Source organism: Vollenhovia emeryi, unplaced genomic scaffold, assembly GCF_000949405.1.
Source record: "Vollenhovia emeryi isolate VEMERY1.0 unplaced genomic scaffold, V.emery_V1.0 DF939177.1, whole genome shotgun sequence".
In the NCBI taxonomy this organism is placed as follows: domain Eukaryota; kingdom Metazoa; phylum Arthropoda; class Insecta; order Hymenoptera; family Formicidae; genus Vollenhovia; species Vollenhovia emeryi.
The window spans coordinates 878,897-900,109 of record NW_011967189.1 but is presented as its reverse complement, the minus strand read 5'-3'; the positions used below and the strand labels follow the sequence as shown (position 1 = coordinate 900,109).

Genomic DNA, 21,213 nt, shown 5'->3' with positions numbered 1-21,213 from the left:
TACACCTCGTAAATCGTAGATTGTAGATAGTAGATCGTAGATTGTAGATCGTAGTTAAATATATCTCGTAGATTCGTTTCCTTTAAATGGACAGGTCATGATAAAATAATTACTGCATTAAATCTTTTATTAAATTTATTCAACATATCAGAAATGAGTGATAGAGATAGTAGAATTTACGTAAAACACGACTTTGGATTAGTTTATGAAACTTTTCCATTGTCCATTTAAGATTGAAAACCTTGTTGAAGAACCAGAGTTAATCCCTGGTTTTCTTTGTCACGGATCCCCGGAAGCAATGGTTTTGGCACAAGGGCGCGACGTCGATTCGCGAAATTAATATAAAAAAAAGAAGAGAAGAGTTTATGTGTACATCCTTCTCCATAAATATTCTCCCATTAACACTAATAATGGAAGAATAATTTTTATTTTAATGAAACTGAAAATATACGAGATTGCATGATTTGCGAAACGATCGTCGTTAACTTCCTGCCAAAATGACCGCTATCGGAGGTAATCCGGAACATCTGGGATTCATTCTTTCCTGCAGCAGAGCCTTTAATTTTCTTTTACATTTTTTTAATCTGATAAAACTCTATTGCACATGTTACGATATGTTGAATTCACTTTCCATCTTGAGTTGTTGCAAAAATTACACAAAGTATGGCTTGGCAAATATAGTCTTGTTGTATTTGTCGAGCTAATCTCTTATAACCTGTCCATTTATTTTTCATATTTTCTATATTTCATTTGATACATAATATGTATTGCCAAGATGCGTATCGCATGAACAACATGCACAATTACACGCATCTTCGCGGTCGGTTTACGCGGTCGGTTTTCGCGATCGGGTTTTCAGGAAAAAATTTTAATTAATTATTAATTACTTAATTTTATCCATATTATAAATTTTGATTTATCGAGGAATACGATTAAAATCACTCTAACGCGAAGTAAATTTTTTTCTATATCTATTCGACTTTTGAATTCAAAGATCATTTTACGAAGAGATGATCAATATGTTTAAATAAATAACGGAAGTAAAAATAAATTTGATTCGTACATACCGTACAGTTTTTTGAATTAATATTTTTCTTTTAATTAACTTCTCGTGGTCGTGCATTTTGCGATACAATTGTCACTCGTATATTCGAACCGTACGAAATATTTGTCGGTGACGATAACCGACTATGGAAGGAGTTTTCTTCCTTCTTGATCTCTGGTCAAAATGACCAGATTGTATGGCCGGGAGCAACGAAAGGTATGTCCAATCTGGTCCAACGAAGGACTAAATACGACGAGGTAAGTGGTCAATATTGGCCACTCTGATGGAGTACCTAAGTAAGGTGCTGTACGAAGTATACTTTGATTTCTTTTGATTTGTTACAATTCGGGTGGGTTATGCTTCTATATACATACATTCTTGCATATGTGCGAGAGTGAAACCCCTATTAAATCCCGCGGGCGCGTTAAACTCCGAGTCAAACCCCTAGAAAATCGCGTCGCGGTTAATTAAAGATTTGTAGGTTCATTATGTTGAAACACGGTTAGGCAGAAAGAAATTGGATAAGTAGGTCTATAGGTCGGAATACGGGTAGGTAGGGATTCGGATAGTCAGGGATAGGGGGACATAGTTCGAGAGTTTAAAATATTAGTATAACGTCGAGAGAAATATTGTAGGTATTGTTCAAATATTTTATTTTTAAATTTAAAATGTCATTATTTCTTTTATTATATTATAAGTGTATTGTAAAGTAAGTTATAAGGAAAATAAAATAAATAATAAAAATGTAAGAAATCAAATTGTAAAGAAAAGAGGACCGTCGATTAAACGCGGCGGGGGTGGTGGAGGGCCTCTATATAGGTCAATTTGTTTCTGTCGAATAAAATTTTAGTTCAATTTGATTCACAGTCTTTCAATCGATAGTTTCGTTTGCAATTGATCGATAAATTTGCCTTTACAGTTTGATTTTTCGTTTACACATTAATAAAAAATGTTGCACAGATATAAGCACAGCCACATATGTAACACGTTGTGTGTACTGCGTAACATTTTCTATTAATGTTTTATATTGTAAGAGTTAGGTACGTATTATTGTAAACATATGTAACATGTTCATATGTAATTTTAGGTCATAATGTAAAATTGTACACATTTTTATTGTATATCAAGTTTTTAGTTTCACTATGTAACTTTATCTCTCTTTCTATATTTTTGTGTATATTTCAAAATAAGTTGTGATTAAAATTAATTAAATTATAAAAATATAAAAACACAATTTTATCGCAAACAAAAGATAACCGCCGATAAGAATTCGGCGGGGGAGGGCTTATAGGCTAATCTAGGGAGGCGCTTATACGCAAAGGCAAGGCCTATGCGATTAAGTGAAGGTTTAAAAAATATATAAAGTAAGTATTAATGTAACTATTAAATTAGTTACTAGTTATCGAAAAAATGTAACTGAGTTAAGTTACAGTTACAGATGGAGTAAAAGTAACAAAGTTAAGTTAGAGTTGCCAAAAAGAAGTAACTGTAACTGTAACTTCGTTACAAGTAACCTTCCCAACCTTGGTATTTTCTACATAAATGATTTTCATAGAAATCTCTATCGCATTTTGAACATACTGGGCAAATTGTATACACGCAACGAATATACACGTAACGAATACGTAAAATATTTTACCACGGTGACAGTGAAATAATACAGATTGTTTGTATCTACAGATTATCTAGGCACATTATGTATTCCCTAATATAGACCGATGCTATTCAAATCATTCGTAACGTATCACCTGACGCACGCTCGCGATGTCAACTGCGGCAGAATTAACGGGCCGTGCAATGACGTTTTCCAATGACAGAAGCATTCACTAGCAAATACCTATGGTGATGAATTTTAGTTCAATTCACGTTGCAATGGTGAACAATGGACGGCAGATAAGGTCGCTAAAATGCATAGAGCGATTGGTATAAATTATCCTTTCCACGCACATGAATATGAATGCGTGGAATGGATTTTACATTATAAAATTCCAGAGGCCCGACAATGGAAATCGAAGGCCGATGATGTCTGAGAGTCGCACCTGTAACGATTAAATTTCTCATTAATAATGAACGCGTTTATTGAGTTAATAAGTTACGAGTGTACTCAATTGCGAGTAAAATAATTAGGCGCTCGAGTGATTAGCGTTCAAATCATTATTATTATACGACGTACTACTCAACATTGATACTAAAATACGCGCAAATTGCCCGTAAGAACTGTCTTTTTAATTACATTGGTCGTTTAATTACGTTTGAAATAACAGCAGTTTAATTACGTTCATCATTTAGAGACAATGGAACATTATATTTTAGTCGCAAGCTACAGTAATTGGACATTGCATTTATAATTATAATGTTCACGGATGAAACAATAAATTTAATGCAATTAAATAAAACATGATAAATAATTATTATGTGTTTTATTTAATCGCATTGAATTCATCGCAGTTATTGTTATTGCAACAATATTCAACAACATTCTATACCTAGAGGAAATCATATACGCGTTATCGTTAATAGATCCTTTGATTCAACGAATAATGAGATATATACGATAATTAGGAACGTTAATAATTAATCCGATACGCGTAACTGATAGCTCACGCCGTCGTTAATATGTTTGAAACGTATGTTCCGATATATCATTTCACGCAGTTTAGATAACAATTCTGTTTCTCGTCACAGTTATTTATATATACAATAAATTGACTTGCTATTTATATAAAACTTTCAGTCCGTGAAATCCCACAATTCAGTTAATAATATTATTTTATTAAAATAAAATGATATTACCAATTTTAATACGATGGTTTTATAAAATAATTATCTTCCAGCCGACGAAGAGAGAGACTACTGAATTATTACTTTATGAAAAATTACAGAGAAAGAGATGGAAATCCTGTTCTTTTATTAGTCGCGCAACTCTGAAAATTGCGATAATTGCTTTGCGGGAAAAATAGCGAAAAGTAGAAATTTGTTATCTATGGAATTACTCCGCCGATAAATAGGCTTCTTTTTTCACATGTCGAAAGTTTCGCAGCACGTGGAAGTCACTTTGGTGTGAATTTGAGTCTGTCTCTTATGAATATCCCGTGGACGAAAGCGGAAATGAGACACGTAGAACTGTAATAATTGTTAATTCCCGTACATATACGGGGTGACATTGCGCGGCAATAAACAGTTTGATAAGTGGAGGACAGGACATTCCTGACGCGACATTCGGCTATAAATTAGATCGAGATATATTTTCCATCAGGTAGGAGTCGCGCCGGCGGCGAAACGTTTCTGTCGTACATTCGTTACAGTTATAAATAACCCGTGGGCGATAGTAAAAATAGCAGCCAGGAACGTAACGCACAGGGCCCTGAGTAGCGCTTGTTGTAAAGTGTGAAATAGATAAATTGCGAATGTAACGGGATCTGAAAAAATAGATTTTTTTGTGCGACATTTGAACTCGCACCGTGATGATAGGAATTCTTGTAAGGAAAGGATTACATAATTTATAAAATTACACAAGCATTTCAATTTATAAAATTTTATTCATAAATGACATAATTGTTTTTGTTAAATAAGTTAAATAAGTTAAATAAGATCCAATTTTGTTCGCTGTGAAAATTATATTTTAGTAAACATTTTATAGAATTAAAATAATTTTTTTTAATTTAAAATTATCTATTCTTTGATATTTAACAAATACTTAAATTAAAGCAATGCATGTTTTAATTTATTATTTCTTAAATTTGAGTTAATAAGCTATTAGGAGCCACCTAATGAATAATTTTCTTGAGTAAAATAATATTTTTTTAATTAAGATATTTTTTTATCAGTGTACATTCCTCATATTATAACAACTGCAGCTTATTTTTTATTTCTTATACTAACGGTCAGCTCTGATTAACTAGTGTAAATGCACAAGTGAAGAGTGCTCTATGCACATTATAAAAACAGTCAATTTGAATCGACGGCAATTACTATACGTTATAAGTCATCCAGATAATGTAACGTAATTCGAAGAGCTACGGCAGGAAACACCTGTTTGGCCAGCCGTGTACAGGCGCATTGTTAGTTCGACGAGCCCTTTGTTTCGGCTCATGTAGCCATTTACGTTAAGCGGCTGCTAGGGATATAGATCTCCGTACAATGTCCATTGTATACTGTGACCGACGGCGAACTTCAAAATTCGGCCTACGAGTCTATCGCGTCGTCCACGTTTCACGATTGAACAAGTTTCATTTCATCAATGGATTTTATTCACTCAAACGAGAGAGTTTAAAAATTGCAAAAAGAAGGGACGTTTCGTTAACGATTGGTGCAATATAATTTTAGAATTTTATATCAAAGCGGAGGTGAATTAAACATACACGGAGCGTAACTTGGCGTCAATAATACAAAGATTGCCATATCAAAGATACAGTTATCTCGCGACAAAAGTAATTATAATATATTGCTAGGTTTAAATTAGCATAAATTATTACTTGTAATTGATAACGAATACCAATATATTTTTATATAAAAAATGATTGCAAAAATTGAAGCTATTTTAGATGATCAAACGGCAACAGAGTTTAATACACGTTTATATATATATATATATATATATATATATACATATATATCGTTCAAAGTTAGAACGACAATTTCGTTTCGCGTGTGACTTCGTTGCGACCTCAGCGTATTTTTCACTCCGATCGATGTTCGAGCTGACGAAATTTCATCAAGATTGATGTTGAATACTGTATAAATTTCACTTGCAAAACACCGAGAAATTGTCCCGCAGGTATTCTCCCAAGGCCGCTGTCGTCGAATAGATTAAATGATCACGTGAAAGATATTAATATCGTCAGTAAACAGTAACTTCGCCAAAATCTTCCAAAGATTATTTCTGACAAGCCTGTCGATGTCTGGTATAATATACATTTAATATCGCAAATTCTCTCTAACTCTATGTAAAGGTTTATACGATAAAAATATCTAAATGTGAAGATCCAAATGCCTTATCCGCTAATTATTGGCGAACTTACAAATAAGGTACACGTAAAATGTTTGGATCGGATTTTCTCCTTTCCGTCATTTAAACGACTGCGTCAACAGCATTGTTGACCCGCGTTTCTCGCTTCATCTTTGATATACGAGCCGAAGTTTCGTTTCGTTCGTGCCAATTCGCGGCAGCCTGAGATTACAAGACGAACAGCCAAACCGTATTAAACAGAAGTCCGCCGCGAGAATGCCAATGCATTTCAGAAAGAGAACGAATTCATTTGATCGAGTGACTGAGTACAGGATTTCGCTTGCGCAACAACGCTCAACGGCATTGCGCGTTCGATGCATTATACAGGCAAGGAAGTCGAGCGTGTCTCATGGAAAATGGTATTGCCGCTATCGTGGAACTTTTACAGCCGCAACGTAAAAAGAAAAATCCCCCCAATGCAGTTTCGCTTGCGGATATGTAGGTACGAATGCAAGTAACGCGTGCACGCCCTTGTACACACGTACACACGCGCATGAAACAAACGCGTCGTAGAATATGTCCTGATGAGCAAACTGGATCCTCTTGGCAAACAGATAAATCGCCATTGCGCTTTCGCGATAAGGTTCTCTCGCGGCGTTGCGGCGGCACAATGTTGCATGCCGTGAATTCTCATTTCTCCTCTGTTGTCTCGCTTCATTTGTCCGCCTCTTCCGATTTGTATTCCTCCTTCACAAAAATATTTTACAAGCCGGAGCGGTATCGAGATGAATAATGGAATTTTCGCGAACGATCCTGAAATTTCTTTGCAATTGCATTTAGAGTAATTTTACGCAGACGTTATTGTGCACCGATGTTGCGTATCAATAAAACTTCTGACACAATAAATCGTCGTGCCGAAAATCAATTACGTAAATCAGTTTTTACCTCACGAGATAAATTCTCTTTTTGAGATTCCGTGTATAAAGATCTATCAAATATTTCGCCTTGAATTTTCCTAAGGAATTTGTCATTGACGAGTAATCCGGTAATTCCTGGGCCGACTCGTGTGCCGCATCAAGTTCCGGAATTCAATTAAACGGGCCAAGATTCGAATCCCAGCTGTCGTCTTTGATTTTTCCAAGAGATATCTATGCTACCGCCGTCTGGGCCGCTGGTTTGGAATCCACTTAAAGCGGAAGTGGAGTTTCTGGGTTAATCTTACTGGCCAAGACGAGAGTAAAGTATTCCACACACGTTCGTTTCTATATAAGAATGCAGGATGCAGATTTATATGCACGCGATACGAGGCAAAGAGGCGTGAATTTACAAACCCTGCGCGCGTTGTATTTTGTGGAAGAAGAAACACCGTTCCGCTTTATTGCAGCCACAATATGATCTTTCGTTTAATTCTGTGAGCCCCTCGGCGCAATACATCGGGGACGAAAGAGCGGTGTAACGGGAAGACACTGAGGAAGTCACCGAGTGTCAGTGACAATGGAAGAGAACCATATCGCGTGACAATCTGGCGCGGCATCGAGCCCGTCATGCCAGACTCGGTTATTACTACTTAGAGGATAGAGAGGATTATTGGTACCGTTTAGTTAGAAGAGTTATTGCTTGAGTAGAAGATTTATCGTCAAGTTACTATAATTGTTGGCTGAGAGGAATTATTTGTTACATGAAATTGGACTAGTGCAATATTACGTAACAAGTAAATTCGCGAAAATAACAGAAATAATTTTAAGGAGGAGAAATAAGCATATGTAAATCAATGATAATTAAATTCATACGTAATTAACGCACATGAACATATAATTATAAAATTTAATATACATACTGTTTAAATTACACTGCCGAGAAATTATCTTGTATGTTTTATTAACAAGTTTTATTTATAGAAAAAACTTTATTACAATTGCAATTAGTTGCAATTATTAAATTATGTTGCAATCTTTCTTGACGATATTTTGACAATATCTTTTGTATCCATCGGCAATTATTGTACATCACTTGCAATTACAATTATGTATCTGAAATTATGGATGGTAGGGAGGAATAAAAAATAAAATATTATCAAAGTAGGTTATTGCTAGTCTACGTAGGTGTATAGATCAGCTAAGTAGGTGTAAATTATCCTTAAAAGTGTCAAAATAGCACCAAATTTTTGACTCGGGTTGTAGATTCCGCGAAATAGGACCTAACGGAGATAACCTGTGGAATAATAAACACAATTTCACTCGTGTCGCAAAAGTTCAGCGATCCGCTTCGTCGGACCGACGCTTTTCGCAAATGGTGCGTCTTTATTGGCCACACATAACGATCCGTAAAGTAATTCTCCGCGCGTAATTACCCATCGGTGCAAACTATATAAAGAGTCACCGTTTTTCTTCTCTCTTTCTCCGCCCTCTCTCTCTCTCTCTCTCTCTCTCTCTCTCTCTCTCTCTGGAGGAATTCCATGTTCTACTCTCGCTATCATTTATTATCGCCGGTCTTTTGAAAGGATAGGAAGCCATAAATGGGGATGTAAGGGTCGTTACGTCGAGCAACCTGCAGCCCGTACGTAACGCGCCGGCATCCACTTTGTCATCTTTTAAAGTCTCCCGTTCTCTCCGGGCTCGGTAACGGGTCACATACTTTTTTTTAACGAGACCTCTTTTAACACATCATCCGTATTTGGAAGAGGAAGTGGCCCCGATGCGCGAACACAGAAAGAATTATTCTTTTATTCGCCTGAACATGATACCTTACGAGTTAATCAGTGTAATGCAGTGTAACATTTCCGTTTATGTTCAACTTGCAAGCGCGATTTTACTTGCCGGAGTAAACTATCCACAGGCACATCTCAATCTCACTTTACACAAGAGTTGAACGAATACAAATAAATGTAGTTTTATTTGAAATTGCTTGATTTTGAAAGTTCACTGATATAAATTATAATGTAGATGCTGATCAATACTTAGTCCTTTCTGTTTTTTTTCTTCTTAAAAAATACTTCTACATGGAAATGGAAAATCGTTTAACGTATTATAAATAAAACCAGTTACAGCAAATTAACGGACTTTTACGTAGCATTGTTTTCGTTTTTACAACTTTAGAACGAATAACACCCGGTATTTGTGCGTAACGCAATTTAGTAATTTTATATTACGTTACACAACGTTATGCCGCGCTAAAAGCGGAAAACAGAAATGGAAATGTTTACGAGAATTTATATTACAGTTTGTTTAGAAATTTAAGGCTTGCTTTTTCCCGAAGGAATATGCGAAATCTTTTTAATTCCCATAAAATGAACAGTCTTATCGCGCGATAAAGTTTAATGTTATGGGCACCAGATCGGTTTCCTTTACAAGAAAATTCCCCAAGCGCTGCGTATCTAACCGACATATCTGCCCTGCTCTTATAACTCGTAATAAAATACAAGTGAAACGAGCACGTGTACGCGTGTATTATTCGGACGCGAAAAGAAAATTCAGGGGTTGTGAAAGCAACAATTGGGAATAACCGGAGGGCAAAAAGAAGAGGAAGTTACACGCGCAGTCGTAAACTTCGCCCCTTCGTACGTGGAAGGTTAAAGAGGAGCGTCGTGGGATATATTCAGCACTCGCGAGGACAAGCTCTCGCGGGACCAGAATTTATCCGGATACCTCGTCGACGTCTAGTAGTTTAAAAAATATCGGCGAACGTTTCGTTATATCTCGGACGTTCGCGTCACAAGGTATTTTCGACGATGTGCTCGACCTTTGGAAAATAGAAATGAAGGATAGTCGCAGAAACCACATTGACGCAGCGAGTCTTATTTTTTGTTAATGGATAAACAACAAGATAACAGGGATAAACAACCGTACCGAGAGCAAAGAAAAAATATCGTATTATTCTACAAAATGGTCAGCGAGTTGCGCTCGAGAATTCCGTTGAGAGGTTTCACAGATAAAATAGAATTTCTTTCACAGTTGATTTTTCTTCCATGCTGAAGTTCTTCTTGAAAACTCGATCCAAGAACAATGTTTAAAATTTTTATTCGATGGAAAAACGATGAGACCGATGACGAATTATCGGGAAGCCTCGGGTTTTGGTTGCGAGGAAATCTCGTACGATCGCAACGGCGGATTTCGTTGATCTCACCGAGAATACACCGGGAATCCGCCGCAAGCACTGAGCCGACAAGTATACGTAAGCTTTCGAGCTTGCACGGCTGATGGCGCGATGCAGATCGAGTTCGATGGTTGAGAACGTGGGAGCGCGAAATGGTTGCGGGACAAAGCGGGAGGGCAAGGAGAGTCTGCTCGGGCAGAAGATCAAGAAAAGAAGGAGGAGGAACAGAGCGGCGAGGAAGTAGCTAAACCAGAAATAACTAATAAGACATTCACTCTGAGACGGGCGGCCAGCCGGCCCGGACGAATGCGGTGCGTCTGAGTAAACCTCGTCATCGGCCACCTCATCATCTACACCATATACGATAAACATCACACTACTTAGAGCGAAACGGCGGAAAGTAAGGCCGGAAGAAGTAGAGGGAGGGAAGAAAGGACCGCGGAACGTACGGGAAAAAGATCGAGGGCGCGTCGTGCCGTATATGTAGTGCTGTAAAAAGGAAAGAAAGTGTCGCCGGAGAAAAAGTTCCACGTGATATCGTCGATTAAGTGCAAGTGCATCGTCGGCGCATCGCGATGTAATCCACGGGAATTGCCTCCAATGGAAATCTCCATTCGTTCCGGTCTTCTTCCTCCTCTTATGGGCCACGAAAGAGAGAGAGACTATCCACCGTCGTCGTCGTTATCGTCATCATCATCATCGTCGTCGTCGTCGACGTCGTCGCTACCGTCGCCGTCGCCGTCTAATTTTAAGTGTTAGATAATGCACACCGGTGCGCGCCGGTGTGTGCTCGGATACTAAAACGGTATCGCACACGCACGCGCGTGAACACGCTAGCTAGATCGCGACGATGGCGATGGCACGTTGGACCGCTCGTCCGAATTCGCGTACCCGTTCCTTTATGTCCAATCTCTGCTCCAAGCTGATCCTTCTCGATCTCTTTTACGGCCTTTCCCGAAGTAAATAAGTTACCGCGAAACTCCTTCGGTCCCCGTAGCCCATTGAATCTGTCTTTGCTCGAATTTTTCGCCACGTTTCTTCCTGTCCTGCTGATTTCGCTTCTCGCCCGCTTGTCTTTGATTCGACGTGCACTCTTTCGTGCAATTCTTATCTTCCCCGTCTCCTATCTTCTCGCTCTTTGATACATTTATCTTCTTTAACCCGAACCTGTCTTGGGACATCTTACTTTAGCCCTTCTCGCTATTCCCGATGCGAATTCTCTGCGCGAATCCTCTACGATTTTTAGAATTCTGGTTTTATTAAAGATCTCTTTGCCGTTAGTTAGCACCGACTTTGCAGTTTCGTTCCTGGTTGCTAATTTTGCAACCTGGTTGCAGCTTCTCATCAAAGTGTTCTCTATCTCTCTCTCTCGTTTGCTATCTCGCAAAAGGATCCTTCATTTCGCCCTTTCTTTTACCTTACCGGTCCACTTAAACATTTCATTCCATTTTGATTATTTTGTTCCGAACCCGTGCTTTTTCGTTACAACTTGTTAGTAGCCGCCTCCTTTCCATTTTCATTATTATTATTATATTCCGCCTTGTTTGCCTTTCTCTGATTTCTCTTTTGGCGCTACAAATATCGTTCGCGAAACAATTACTTGCGGGGCAAAAATATTTGCGTTGATTGTTACACCGACTTCTTTGACTTTTATTGTAGCAAACTATTTTTCCATCTCCCTCAACCTTTTTCTTTCCTTTTCATAATTTACGTTTGTTCCACTTACGTATATATTCAGTTTACTTCGGAAGGGAAGAGGACCGAAGGTTCTTATTAACTTGGCTTCCCCAACTTTCCCGCGTTCTATATATTTCTACTTCTTCTCCCATTTCTCCTTTAACTTATATTCTCTAACCGATTTCGCCGTCTACCTTTTAGTATATATTCTCTCTCTCTCTCTCTCCCTTCTGTCGTCACCGCGTTTCTCTACCTTCTCTTACCTCGCGCGTCTTCTCATTGCGATTCTCTGGCCTCCTTTGCGCATACACGATGGTCGATCTGCAACCCCTATACTTTTGGCCGTTTAAAGATTCACCCTTCACCTCGGCTCTGCATCTCTTGGCCGTATCATCTTCTCTTCGACTCATCCGCCCCTGTACCGAATTCGCTACCTCATTTCTGTTTCGCTTTCCGCGTCCTTCTTCATCTCTCTTTCGTCTTTCTTCCTCTCTCCCACTTTCTCGGTCCATCCTTTCCCTTCTCGCTCTTCCCGTTCTCCCCGTTCTCCATCTCCGTCTGTCTCCGCGTGCTCTAATATGGCCACCCGGTGTCCAATTACTCGCCTCGTTCTCGCTATAGTTTTTCCGCCGTCGTATATCTACCGACGGCCGCGACGGAGAAAGGGTCCTCATCAGCCTCCGCGCGATACACCGTTCTATTTTCTGCCTTTTCTCCCACGATGCGATCCATTCATCCTTATTCATCGGCCAGTATCGCGCCCCGCCATATGATAGTGCTCTCGTGTCTCTTGCCGCATGGCCGCGCCGCGAACGGCCATCTGATCTCCGATATAAATTGGGAAACCGTGCGGCATCTCCGCAGGAACGACGGGGCGGAAAAGTGATTAAAAAAAAAGATGTCGACGCGGCGAAGCTCGAAACGCATGACACGCCGCGGGGAATGCGCTATCAGTCTCGCCTTCTTTCTTTCTCGCTAACGAATCTAATTTAGCCGATAACCGGCACGATTCCCCAAGCATACGATTCCGCTTGGCTCTAGTCCAGAAAACACGGAAGAAACGAACGCGAATCTCGTGAAACCGAGTTACTTTCGGAAAGTGTGACTCGTTTTAGTAACACTTGTAGTAACGAGGGAAAAGAATCACAGCGTATAAAACTTAATGGCTACGACAATCGTTTAACGGGGGCAAAAATCCTGGAATTTTCAATCGATGAAATCAATTTTGTCAATTTCGTCATCGACTCTGCTCTGGACGATTCTTCGTCAAATGGTGCACCTGTACTCGAAATCTGTTAGACGATTTATCATGCAAGTTCCATGCAACAGCGACGAATACAATTTAAATAAATACAATTTCGCGCTTCGGTACGTGCGCTTTACGGTGGCCAATATAAAAATCGTCAATTTCATGATCGTCCGGTACGGAAAATCGAGCGGCTGAACCGGGAGAGATAATTCGACAAACAACGGCGATATGAATATTTCCGAGCGAATATCGCGGGACTCAACAAATGACGTTGCTTTCATTACGAACTACGAAAAGCTACGCCGGAAAAATACCGGCTGTGCGTTTATTTAAAAATTGGCTTCGCAGCCAATCGCGCTGTATACAAAAGCGGTGAGCGCGTATGTGCGGGACACCGGTGTGTCTGCTTCAACGTTGACCGCTTTCACTGCGCACGACCCCGCGCCGTGCTCTGTTTATCGTCATTCGAAACCGAAATCACTTTTTTAATCGGATTGCAAAAAAATTTCATTCGGTTTCGCGACGGCACGACCGCGAGCTATTACCGCGATGATGCAACATCGGGATATGAGCGGGCGGAACGTAAATTACGTGTCTCACACCCAGACCTCTGTGTACTACTAGACTGCTACCTTCGGGCTGAGAAGTGAGGCAAGAGTTCCACGTCTTGTTAGATAAATTAAATAGTATGTGTCCTTCGGTCTGTCGGTGACACACCATAATATATCTAGACCGAGTATTGACCAGTGGGGGTAGGGGTTCACGTAGAAAAAGACAAACTTTGTTTTGTGCTATTTCGTCCCCTCGCGTTCGCGTGTGAACAAGAGAGAACGAAATAGCACAAAACAGAGTTTGTCCTCGTCTACGCAAACCTCTACCCCCACAGCTCGAATAAAGGCAAACGCTCGATCTAGATATATTATGTCTATGTGACACACCGATTTTTACCTAACAAGACATGACGGGACTCTTGCCTCGCTCTTCAGCTCGAAGGTAGCAGTCTAGTAGCGTATAGAAGTCTGCGATCTCGCACTACTCGCGACGTTCGCGGAGACCGGACGCCTCGGGGTGCCATTACGTTAATTAGAGCTCTCGCCGTCAGCCCTTGGATATCTGGACTTTTTTTTTCTCGCCTCGATCCTGGCAACGTTCCGACCACTAATCACGCAAAGTTCTACGCGACAGTCGTCCTGTAACGCGGCCAAAATACGATCGGCTCACTTTCACCGACGACGCGAACGCCAGCCGTTGAATGCCTATACGTCGACCGCTTCACCCGCGTGACAGTGCGCTTAAATTTACACGACACACTCATGCATCATACGTACATGACAACGCGCGATGACGATTTACGTGGGACGTGGCGACGGAAATTCGTGATTTCCCAAAATTTCTTCGCGCCAGTCATGTCGCGTCGCGTCGCGTGTTGGAGCCGCAGCTTAACAACAGTGGATCTCTGGTTTCTAGCTGTTACAGCGCTGGATTTCGGTGACCGGAAAGCACAACTCGGGGACCGCTAGGGAGGGCCCCGACCGAGGAAGACCGCCGAAAGGCGGTCACCAAATCAAGTAAGAGCGATAGCTAATACGTGAATGTGTGACTTCGTTTCCCAGAAATTCGCCATATCTCGTGTACTTTATTCAGTGTCAAGTATTAACACCGAATGATGAGAGTATTTAATTCCAACAAGTTCATTTTACTTGTGCTATTATATTATTGTGAAGATGAATGTTTCAATGCAGTGTAATTGTTACGCAGCACTTGCTCATTATAACAATTGTAATAATGATTTATTCATTTGTTTACCGATTTAGCATTTAATGTATTAGTAATATTCGGTGACCTATTAGCGCGAAATTTGAGTAAGTAATGACTTGATCTAATCCCTGCTGTTGTAAAAATAATTACTCTGGTAACACGGGGTATTAACGACTTTTATAATGATCTTGTTAGTGAACTTCAGCAGTACGTGTCGGATAATCTCTCTGTCAAATCTACCGGCTCATTAAAAGTACCAAAATTTCTCGGGAATAATAATCACATTATGATCCACTAGCGAGAGTTAATAAGAAAAAGTCAGCGAACAAATGAATCTGTATTAATCAATCTTCGTCGCGCGGCGGCTTATGATCTATAGCTCATTGCTGGAGGGCTGCTGATTCCCGTAGCTCCTTTTTCCTCCTCGCTCTCTACGTCTCGATCCACAAAGCTTTGTTTCCGCCGGACTTTCATGTCGCAAAACTGACGTGGAATAATTATGTTTATCGATTAGCGGAAGGATGATAGCACGCTTCGATTTGTTAGGTAAAAATCTGTGACACATCGACGCGATGATTAAAATCCCCGGCAAAAAGCCCTTTGTCGGGGGCTTGCGTTAAAATACAACGTATACATCCCTTTAAATTACATTGGGTTGCATACGCGAGAATTGAGACCTTTACAGCTGTCATAAGGCAAAAATGAAATATTGATCATACGAGATTGCGTAATTTACGAAGTCAATAAGTTGATTTGCTGGAATTTTCGAAGAGTAAAATAAAAATTCTTTTATCATAAACGAGATAGAAATTTGTCACGATAGCAAAATGCATAAATTCTCGTACAAATCAATTTTTCATTTTTTTTCATTTAATGTTTTTAATTTTGGATCCTCTCGGATCTATAATATCTTCTTTGACGTATGAGAACGTCATGGTGTAAGAAGTTTATTGCGATACGAAAGCACGTCGAAAAATTAGTCACGTCAATACTCCACGTCGGTCCTATAAATGTTTCCGAGATAAAGCGTTCGAGACAGCTATAAGTTGGGCCGATATTTTACAAAAATGGGTACAAGGTATGATTTATCGGTTTTAGAGTAGCACGGTATGTAACGCCTGATATCGCATTGTAGTTAGTTATCGCAGACTTCGGTCGAGTTATCGTAAAAAGTCATTGGCGAAATCACAGGGCTGCCAAGTGAGAAATGGGTCTTCATTTGTACAGGTGGATCTACATTTATGTCCATTCTTCGCGGTAGGTACAAGAAATCCATTTTTCTTCTGACTTTGAGATCGAGAACCGCTCACCACAAATGAGTCCCATTCTTCCTTGTCAGGAGTGAATTCATCAATCGCTTTTTGTATCGAACATACGTTTTCATAGCACTGATTTTCGTAATTTTGTACACACGAGATCTGTATTCGTCGATGCATCTGAGAACTTCGGTATTTATAAATAATTGCAACACCTCTGGGTAAAATTTAATGAAACAAATTTAGAAACGCGCATATACATACAAGAAGAGACTGCGTTTTAAAATTTGACAATTTTTATTATTAATTTATATTACATAAGTTATCGGCACAATTATTCAAATTATGATTACGATACTTAACTTCAACAAATTGAAAAGATTATGCATTTTTGTCACTATATATTTTGTATGCTTATATCCCTGTATCACAGTTGTGGCGTAAATAACAAGCTTTAAATGCTACGTGTAAGATTATAATAATACAACCGAAATGATGCGGGCGCGGAATTTGTATAAATCCGATGATTCATTGATCCCACGCGGGATTATTCGGGAGCGTTATTTACATTGCGCGATGAACTCATGTATAAAAGCGAATACCATTCACGCCCCCGGGGTGCCATTATAAAATATCCGCAATTAAAATTGCTTCGCTGTACCTTCGGGGGAATTGAAAATAATTATTTTGATATGAATACGTATAACGGGTTTTTTTTACCTTAAAATTTATTAACAACCAGAAATACCTCAATGTTTTGGATTTTACAATTATTGCGCGACTAATATATTTAACAAACAATTCCTCTTTTAACATAAAGAATATTTTTAATTGTTTGTTAAATGATGTCAACATGTCGAAGGACTTCTTTTGTGTTTGCTGCTTGACTAGGTTATTTATAAATAAAAAAGATAATTTATTAAGGATAAATAGATAAGATAAATTAATTTAAAAAAATAATTGAATTTATTCAGAAAATATCACTGAGCTTTCTTCAAACCTACATTTTTTTTTAAACAACTGGTAGATAAATAACTGATCAAATAAAACTCTCGAGATTAAAATCAACAAATAACAAAAAGTGGACTTTAAGAATCAAAACGCGATTATTCCTGCTTGAATCAATCTTATACAGCACTTAACTAACACAGTGAAACGCAACTCGCGTACATTTCGACTTTCAGAGCCCACATTTTGTTATTTAAATAATTTTTTTCTTTATACATTCTATATGAAAACTAGAGTACATCATAAAGTTTATAATGCAAATATTTATAATGCAGTGATTTTCAAAGAGAAATTTTAATAGGTTGTCTCTCTCTCCCTCTTTTTTTATCTTTTTTATATTTAATATCGAGTCTGTATGACCATAAATAATATTGTTAGGAATTTTATTGGTGGCAATGCTATTGAAATGTACATATATAGTTACATTCAGAGCATTATGGTAACCGTGCACGTATGCCGATGAATTTTGCCTGCTCGCGTCGCGCATCTCTCCAGTCAAGCCGAGCATTGTGTATTCGGGATACACTTTCGGGACGTACGAAAACAATTGACCGTATTGCAAGACGGTGAGATCGAACGTTTAAATCGGCCAGACTTTTCCGAAATTGGACCACTGACAAGCGACACGTGGATAAGCTCTAGGGGCGTTTTGTACTTTTTTAAAGCTTTTCCCTGTTCCCTTTTTCTTCTCTCTTTCTCCCCCCCTCTCTCTCTCTCTCTCTCTCTCTCTCACACACAGTCATGTCGTTGTGCGCGTTAGAACGTCGAAGGCTCATGTAGCAAAAATGCTGGAGAGTTGAAAGGGCGCATCGCGGACTAACGAGCTACAAAGTACATCTAGGCACGTAGTAAATGTCGCACGAGGAAAGACTGCAACTGTTCACATGTATCTCGATCTCGCGAAAAGTTCTTGAGAGCAAATACCGCGTCACTAACGAACGTAAATCCCAAAATCCCAAAATGCGGGGATGGCTTTTATTATTTATTGCGATAATTCATGCAAGAGATACTAATGACGTTTTATTCGTCAAAACACGAAACAATAAATCATAACATTGATGTAAAACAGCTGCAATGCTAAAACGTATTATATCATATATTCTTTACAATATTACAATATTAACGTTATAATGCCGGTAATATTACATTGCGATGTTACAATACCGCGCTTTGACCTTTCGCATACGGTTCGCATCCACGTGCATTACCGTTTAAGTGACCCGGAGCGTTTTGCGCGAAACGTTAGCGCGTTCAACGAAATTAGAAATGCCAGCCAGCGTTATATTATTTTACGTTCCCGCGCTGTACAGTTGCACCATATCCGACCGGGGAATATAATTCCATGGTGCACGCGTATGTAATGGTTAAGTATAAGTAGGTAACGGTGGCAGCCGAAATGTGCTACAATTTATTGTTAACCATGAACCGCAGTAGCGCGGTTGCGGAAACCGCGGGCGCATTTTCGGCGCTGTGTAATCCACTGTCGCCTCTCCGCCGAGGCCCGTCCGGTTTTCGCCCGAGACTTTTATTCGCGGTCTTTTACTTGATATTTCATCGTTGTCTTCGCGACCGCATAATGTCAGAATGATAAGTTCATCGCACCACGCGAAATCCGAGCCAGAATGTTTCAGACAGGACTCAAACAGGCCAGATGGAAATTTATGCAATAGTTTACTACGCTTTCAGCTTCGCAGAAAAATATTTATATGCGCGCTGCAATCGGTTTGTTGCTGCAAAAATATTTTAATGTTATATTGAAAATGTTCTTATCGAGCATAATTTTAGTCTTTCGAGACGATATTCTCGCGCCGTGCTGAGAAAGATTTCGAACATTTCGAAAGGATTAAAGATGCAAATGATGACGTTTCTCATTTCCATGCCTTCGCTGTCGTTGTTACCAACTCTCCATGCAAACGAGATGGCTCAAAGATCGGGGAGGATATAAGTTTGCAGGATAAGCATATCCCGATATCGATACCTGAAAGCGGATTCTTCCGAACTTTGTTTAAGGATCCAGCGAGAGAGCTTAACCACGTAATTCCAGCAGCCGATTTTCAAATTAAACTCGATATTGGCTCTCAACTCTCTATAATACTCTATATGATCGCGCTAATGAAAAGAATTAATTTTCTATGCGTTATCTTTTCCAAATATTTTCAACAATGGATATTACCGTATTTATTACATATTTTAAACATATTATCAACTCTCTGTCTTTAATTCTCTCTCGCGCTCTTAATATCTGATTATCAGAGAGGATGAGTCGATGCATATTTGGAAGCATCTCACTTTAATGCGATTAACAGCGGTTTTCTTAATGCGATCAACTCACGGATTAAACCGCGGTAGATCAAACAGCCATTTATGGTCCTCCCGATAATTGTTCCCCGACGCTTTTACGATCTGTACTAGCCCTGCGGCGAATATGGATCACCTTGTCGCTTTTGTCGACGATCGAATTGTCCGCGTGTACAGATGAATTGTAACATCGGACTGTCGTTGCATTATAACAGACGGTCGATGCATTTGTTCCGTTCATATACCATTAATAGGATTTCTACGAAATCTGATGGATATCTGAAATGTTTAGAATGTGACTGGTACGAGGATTCGCCCCATGGGGCGAAAGGAAAATCCGCGATTTAATTCTTTGCGTGTACATTTCAGCGACAAGCACCACCAGCGACAAAGTTGAACAATATTATTTTTAATGATTGCCTTCTAAACATCTGACGAGACTCGCTTAATTACGTTAGAAGAAACTCACGCTAAATCCCGATAAACGAATTATTGAAAGCTTCATCAGTAGCCAAATAACATTACATTTATCGTTCGTTTCTGCTCGGGGATCTCGACCTCCTTTCGTTTTATTATTAAATAATACGTAACAAACCACAGACAATTTTTATAAGTAACAATTTTCTAAATGTAGCCCGGTGTTAATGTGGAATGTAGAAAGAGACAATGTAGAAGAACCCAGAAATTTAAAGAAGCAACTTATTCCGAGTACTGTACATATAGTCGTATTCCCAGCGGAGATGACTATGCCGCACAGTCATTTGGGTTTATTGTTAGCGAACCCACGGACCCGAGCTCACTGCCCATGTGTACATTTTTGCGTCTGATAATGCAATAAACATTTGAGGGAAAGCGAAGGCAAGATGCACTATAATTTAATAAGAAGGATAAAAATAGGACCCGCACGTGCGCTTGATATAACTGGAGCGGAGGACAGCGAAAGCTCGTTTCTTATTTATGTTCCTTAATTAAAGAAAGGAACGTTTCGAGTGGCTTTTACTACTTCTCGTCACACGAGCCACAAACGACACTTACAAAATATACGAGTCAGTCAGATGTGTTTTTGACGCCGGGAAACGTCATATAAAAGCAGAACTCGAGCGCGTATTTCTTTCTTTCTTTTTTTTTACGACGTCGTCGACAACGGAGATTGATGCCTCTTGACACGGGGCTTTAATCATAACGTTCTGTGATGAAATAAAGTACGATGCAAATGGCGTTTATGTCCGGATAAAAAAAGATCAATTTCTTGTCTTTTCAAAAAGATCTTTTACAGTTTAGCGGGAGGAAGTCTTTCATAAGGGAGAAATTCCATGTATGAGAAAACGGTTTAATCCGCGAACGCAATATTCGCGATGTTAGTGCAGTAGATGTTAGTAGATTCTTCCGGAGAATGGCATGAAACACGACAGCAAAGGGCAATCTTATTGCAGTTTCCACAATATACCTTTATTGCGGAAATTCAAATCGTCCGGAAGCGTAATTGCATTAATTGCCGGGGCAAAGGGCCGTCATTTAAGCTGGGCTTTGCGCTCAACAATGCATAGAATAACGCGCGGTCGTGACAAAAGTGACATGTTTGCAAATTGAAACAAAGCAATAGGAATAACGGGATAATAATGGAATAAAGGGATTACAATAGGGAATATCCTCATGTGGATAATAGATACGCGACTGCACGGCGACTTGGGGCAACTGGTCGAGGAATTTCTCGTAAAATTTTTCTATTTTCGCCTCCCGGTCTGTCGTTGCGGGCTAACGAGACGCATTTTATCATCGCTGTACTCGTCACTAACTCTTCAAGTGCACGACCGTGGATGCAATCGACGTTTCCGATAATACAATCCTTCGAAAATAAGAACGCTGCGACACAACCGCGATG

At 39.4% G+C, this 21,213-nt stretch overlaps 1 protein-coding gene across 3 annotated transcripts in view; it reads left to right on the top strand.

Moving 5' to 3' along the window:
- Positions 1-10,296: 10,296 nt before the first annotated feature.
- LOC105563366 (RING finger protein nhl-1) overlaps positions 10,297-21,213 on the top strand; it is a 64,446-nt gene continuing 53,529 nt past the window's right edge. For 2 of the 3 annotated variants that reach the window (XM_012014907.1, XM_012014906.1), the window contains exons 1-2: positions 10,297-10,396; positions 14,479-14,579. The gene's annotated coding sequence lies outside the window, so the exon portion shown is untranslated. The remainder of the gene's footprint in view (positions 10,397-14,478; positions 14,580-21,213) is intronic. The other variant, XM_012014908.1, reaches the window with a different exon arrangement.